This window comes from Mus pahari, chromosome 4 (assembly GCF_900095145.1).
Source record: "Mus pahari chromosome 4, PAHARI_EIJ_v1.1, whole genome shotgun sequence".
Classification (NCBI taxonomy): domain Eukaryota; kingdom Metazoa; phylum Chordata; class Mammalia; order Rodentia; family Muridae; genus Mus; species Mus pahari.
The window spans coordinates 59558280-59564235 of NC_034593.1; the positions used below are offsets into that span (position 1 = coordinate 59558280).

Sequence of the window (5956 nt, forward strand, 5' to 3'; positions counted from 1 at the left end):
CTGATTTAATGTAAGAAAATTACACAACAGTACCAGTTATAAGTTTGGAAGATTTATTTATTTTTATTTTATGTGTATATGTGAGTGCCTGCATGTATGTATGTGCACCACATGCATGCATGTGTACCTCAGGCTCCCTGGAACTGATGTTATAGGTAGTTGTGTGGGCCCAGTGGGTACTGACCACTGAACGCAGGGCCTTTGCAAGAACAGCAATGGCTCTTAACCACTGAGCCATCTCTCCAAACCTCATAAGATCTATTTTTGATCTAAATAAATTGAGCTAAAGTGGAGCCAGGTCTCCATGCTGATCTGTACAGTGGATGACAGCGGGACATGGTGGATGACATCATGCGCCTAAGGCCAGCCAGATCCAGAAGGCAGGAAACTATGAAATAAGTAGTTCACTTGCTCAGTAAACAAGAGACAGTGAAAGGGTGGGAGGCTCTGCATGACAGAGAGACTGAGAAATCCTGTCGACACCCAGGTGTCATGTGGTTACTCGTTTGTGTCTTGTTCAAACAAGCTACTGTAGAAAGACATCTTTTGATAGCAGTGAAAAGTTAAACATAGAGCATGCAGATCATATTTAATTGCTGGTAATCTGAGGCCTGAGCAACAGAATTATGATAACATTGTTACTATTGGTGTTACATCTCAGTCTCTTAGAGCTGGCCAAACAGTGCAAGGTCTGGAGTCTGGAGTTTGTTTGTGTATAGTAGGTCCTCCTCTTGGATCTGCTTTTACGTACTCCAGGTTTACACCCCAGAATACATGGGAATCACAGTAGTGATGACTATGAAAATTGGGCGATGGTTATGGATAGGTTTGTTGCCCTTTCATTCCTGTTGTGTATTTTCCTAATAAAATGTTAAAAGTAGAGGAACAGGGCTCACATTCGCCAAGATCACATTAGCAGTGCCTCCTCAGTAAGCTTTAGCTTTTAGGTGAGAGTCTTAGTTTCTAGGCATATTTTGTTTTTGAAATTCACGTGGGACAGTACCTATTATAGCTTAACTCAGTGGATCCATGTACATGGGCGTAGTATTGGTAACAAGCTTATACTAAAGTACATTAACTTTTCTCCTTTACAGACCAAGCCAGCCTGGTAGAACAAGTAAAAAGAGTAAAGGAGATTGAAGCAATTGAAAGTGATTCTTTTGTTCAGCAGACATTCAGATCCAGTAAAGACATCAAAAAGGTAAGTGTCCACAGGGACGCTATGGATAAGCCTTTGGGTGCCGACTGGAGGGGTGCATTACTCATAGATCTTACTGCTTCCTTCCATGCTTAGATGAATGAGGAAGAGAGTGTCATGTTGGTGACAGAATGAATCAACAAAAATGGACTATAAACATGGTTCTGAAACCATTTTTATTTTAAAGTTTATCAAAACAACTAAGATATCACCACATATGATTCTGTAATGCCCCTTCCATGAATATAAGCAGGGTTTTTTTTTAACACATGTGTGTGTATACTTTTTGAATTGTTATTCCTAGATAGATTGTAGTAAAGGACTTTAAATGATAAAGCTGTTGCTCAAATAGAAGGGTGGATCTCTGCTCTTTGCCCAGATATGTGTCACTTAGTCGGCCTCGGTGAAGCGGAGCTTGGATGGCATTCCGTTTTTGTGGAATTTTCTGCTTAGTCTTTCTCTCATCAAGAAGACTGCTTTTAAGAGTTTGCATTCCTTAGATGGGAAAGATGTCCTAGGAAATGCATGTACCCTTTAGTAGCATTGATACAGTGAAGTAATAGCTGCAGCTCACATCTATTTTAAAGTCTAATACATGGGCAAATGTGGTAAGGCTATATAGCATACTAATGATAGTCATTTATTTTTTTCTGGTATCAAATTTATAAGTAGTTATATTCTGGATATTACATGTTTTTAATAAGATGAAGCTACTTGTTCAAGTTTGCATTATTTAATGTTTCAAAAGTTACCCTCCAAAAATATTGTACCAATTTAAATTCTCACTAAAAGTACAAGGAGCTTTCTGTCTTTTAAACAAAAGCTTTTTCATGTTTACAAACCTGATATGTCAAAACGATCAAATACTAACTATACAACTTCTGGTGTTCATAGAGATTTGGAATTTTAAATTACCTAATACATTTGAAGATAGAATATTCCAAAGAATGAGTTGAGTGTATGATGTTTGTCAGGTACGGACAGGCCGTGGATGATCCACAGCCCCTGTGTTGCCTCAGTGTTTACAGCATTGAACTTGTAGTAGTACATCATCACACCTGAAAGCCACAGCTATGAAATGGAGATAGGTCCATTTTTTCTTAGTACCTTATTCTTGCATACTATAAATTCATTTACCTAAAAAAAAAAGTGTTTGTTTGAGGGTTTGGTCTCAACTGTATTTATTTTCTGAACTTCATTCTGAATTCTGTGTTCTTTTTGAATATTCTTATAATCAATGAGTGATTTCATTCTGTGGAAATACTACGTACTCTACAGTCTGGGCTTTGTTCTACAATGCTTTCCTATCTGGTTCTAAGTTTGTTTCTCTTTACATTTATTTTTAACTCACGTTTTTCCTTCATGAAAGTGTACCTGGTGAGGATTCGTTGTTCTTAACAGGAGAATATGCCAGAGCCTCAGGAGATGGCATTTGCTTCTGAATGCACAGTAAAGTCTTAGCCATCCAGCACGTGACTGCTGTTACTAACTATGCTTCAGAACGATCAGAAGAGCAATGATGGACTAACAAGAATAAATTTAGCCTCCACTGAAGTATAAAACAGGGGACAGTGTATTAGCTTAGAAAGTGGCATAGCTGTCTAGTCTGAAATGTCTGTGTCTGCCGTGTAAGGCAAGGACTCGGGATGCTAAGAAGATGAATTATTTATGAGGAGATTACTTAGCAAAGAGAAGTAAATTATCCTGAGTGCTGTTTCATCCAGGTCCTGGGAAGACATGATGGGCTATCCTCGCTGCATAGCAACGATTCCCTCTGCTGAGGACTAAATCACCAGGACCCAGCTCACCAGATCTTTGTCCTCTGGATAGTGGTGTGCACTTAGTGTAAAGTTACTTCTCTAAGAAGGCTGTCCATGCTTAGCTGCCTTTTCAATTGCCGCTTTCCATGGATTAAGCTGGAGAACTGTCACATGCCTCATAGCAATGGCACACTAATGCTGATTTAACTAGTGTAACTCTGAAACCTTACCCAAGGAGTTAGAAAGCTTGATAGATCCTTGATGCTTCATTATCTTTAAAAGCTAAGTAAGATATAGCTTGTTCTAAGATGTTGTCCCATATCAACTTGGCATCAAGTGTTTAGCCCTAAGACTATTGTGTCTGGCAGATAATCACCCCAGTGGTCAAAAGCAGAGTAAATACCCTGTGCAATCAGTATATGTAGCAGATGTGTAGCTGGGTCTTCAGGCAGGTCCCCACAACTGGAGCCAGGGCTCTCCCTGACTCTGTTGCCTGCTGTGGATTCCGGTCCCCTAACTGGGCCACCTTGTCTAGCCTCAGAGGGAGAGGATGTGTCTAGTCCTGCAGCGACTTGTGCCAGCGTGGGTTGTGGGGGGTGATAAAGGGAAGGGCCTGTGAGGGGAGACTTGGAGGAGAGGTGGGGCTGCACTCAGGATATAAAGTGAATAAATTAATCAATTAATGAAAAGAAAAAAAAAAGAAAAAAAAACCAACCATGTGCAGCATGGGTATTTCTGCTAATTAGAGGATTAGGAAAGCCGTTTTCCAGTTGGACCACCAGGTGGCAGTATTGCACAAAGGCAGAAGTTCTGTGGGCCTGTGTTGAGATCTGTTTCTATGGTTGAGCCAGTTTTTTCTCTTACATTTTCCATCACTTACCTGAGAAGCATCTATGGATTCTACAGCCACAAAATTTTAAGCTTCCATGCTCCAATCCTAACTTTTGATAGTTTTAATTTGCATATTTGTTTACACTTTTTTTTTAATGTTGGGCTGAAGAAATGGCTTAGAAGGCAAGAGCTCTTTCTTGCAAGGGTAAAGATATATATTTGTATAGGGGCATGACAGAAAGAAGCGAGGTGTGATCACATGTGTTCTGTGGGGCTCACGCAGGTCACTGGGTCCTCCTGGACCAGCCCCAGGTTCAGTGAGAGACCCTGTCACGGGAATAAGGGGAGCATGCTAGAGCAGGACAGACATCCCCCAGCCTCCACACTTGTACACCGCACACACGGTGGAAGCACACAGGAAACACACGGTGAGAGTAACTGAAGAGCGAGAAGCCACATCTCCTCCACATCTTTTTAAGGCAGTCCAGCTTGCGATCAGCGTCCCCTACCTAAGCTCTATGGCAGCAAGTAGACGTTATGAAGCAGCGTGGACTATGGAGCGTTGACCTCTTGAGTCTTTCCCACTTTCCCTCACACAGAATATTGGGTTTGCCTCTAACTCAGTTTCATAAATGTGTATTATAACTTTATCACTAGGCTCAGTAGATCAGAAATATACAAATATTTGAAACCTGGATGGCATGGGAAGGGTGATGTTGCCTCCAAAATATAAGAAAAACGCCAAATAAAGTGTAAAGACTTTTTTAAATATGTATAAAAATTAACATTGTGATTCACATGAATATAATTGGTTATTAGGATTAGTATTGATAAGCATGCCTTCATTTGGAAGCAGTTTGTGGCACAGATTTTTTTTTCACTTTGTAAGAATGTCTGCTCTGTTTTTCTTTGATGATCTCCCAGAAATACAGCCTTCAGAGTCATTGTGTGTATAAGAGTAGAAGTCTCTCCTATGTATGCAGACCAGCTTCCTTTAGTATGACATGAATTCAGTTTGAATCAAATAAAATCCTGAAACAGTGAATGAATCATACCATTAAGTATTAGTTTATCTGGGACTAAGGGATGGTTGCGTCTATCAAACACTTGTCATGTAAGCACGAGGTCTGAAATTATTTATTTCTTGTGAGTATACTGTGGTTAATAATTATGTGGTTATTGTTATATATTTGTTTATAATCTATTAATTCAGTCAACAACAAAACTCTCCAGCAAACACAGGGCCTTTTCTAGTTGATTCTCCCTTTGTCTCTAGGACTTACCAAGCAATGTTTAATGAGACAGTTAAATTGATAGGTCTCCAAATTGAAAATAAAATAATCTAAGAAAAATTTAATTTATGTATAACTAATCCTCTAGATATTTCCATAGTAATATTTATTTTGAGCTCCATTCAGAAAATGGGTGTTAAGTAGTAGATATAAGTCAAAAGAAAATAGAAATTAAATAAAATAGAGCCCATAGATGTTGAAAAAAGATGACCGAGGAGAATTGATCTCATATTCATTTGTTCTGTGTTATATTTTAATTTTAACTTCAGATTCTTATCTAATTCATATCATACACTCCCTGCAGTCTTGCTGCTAATCAGTCACTCCTCAGGCCACCGTCTCTGTCAAAGAAGATTGAAGTTTACCTGAGTCAGCGCTTGCCACTGGTCCCTTGGAGGCAGGAGCTGTGCTTTACCCATCTTTGTGTTCCAGTACTTAGTGCAGTGTATGGGCCATGGCAAACACTGCATGCAGTTGGGGGGGGGGGCAGTAAGAATTTTAGCTTTATTCTTAAGGAATATGATGTACCTTTTTAAAAAGCTTTCGCTTCACAGTACTTTTAAGTAATCTTAAAAGAGTCTACCAGTGGGTGATGCGCAGATCAGTGTGCGGGTCCGCACAGTGGAGTGCTCTTTAGCAACTACACAACAGAGTGCTGAGATGCTATAACTCTAATGGTTCTTTAAAACACTAAGCTAATGGACTCCAGAAATTCAAAAAAAAAAAATTTAAAAATGGGGTACAGAGCTAAACAAAGAATTCTCAACTGAGGAATACAGAATGGCTGAGAAACACCTGAAAAAATGTTCAGCATCCTTAGTTATCAGGGAAATGCAAATCAAAACAACCCTGAGATTCCATCTCACACCAGTCAG

At 39.5% G+C, this 5956-nt stretch overlaps 1 long non-coding RNA gene across 1 annotated transcript in view; it reads left to right on the forward strand.

The window, feature by feature from the left end:
• The first annotated feature begins 1099 nt into the window (after positions 1–1099).
• The window catches only part of LOC115063857, an 8747-nt gene continuing 3890 nt past the window's right edge, over positions 1100–5956 (forward strand). Inside the window, exon 1 of the long non-coding RNA XR_003843729.1 lies at positions 1100–1201. This is a non-coding gene — a long non-coding RNA (uncharacterized LOC115063857). The remainder of the gene's footprint in view (positions 1202–5956) is intronic.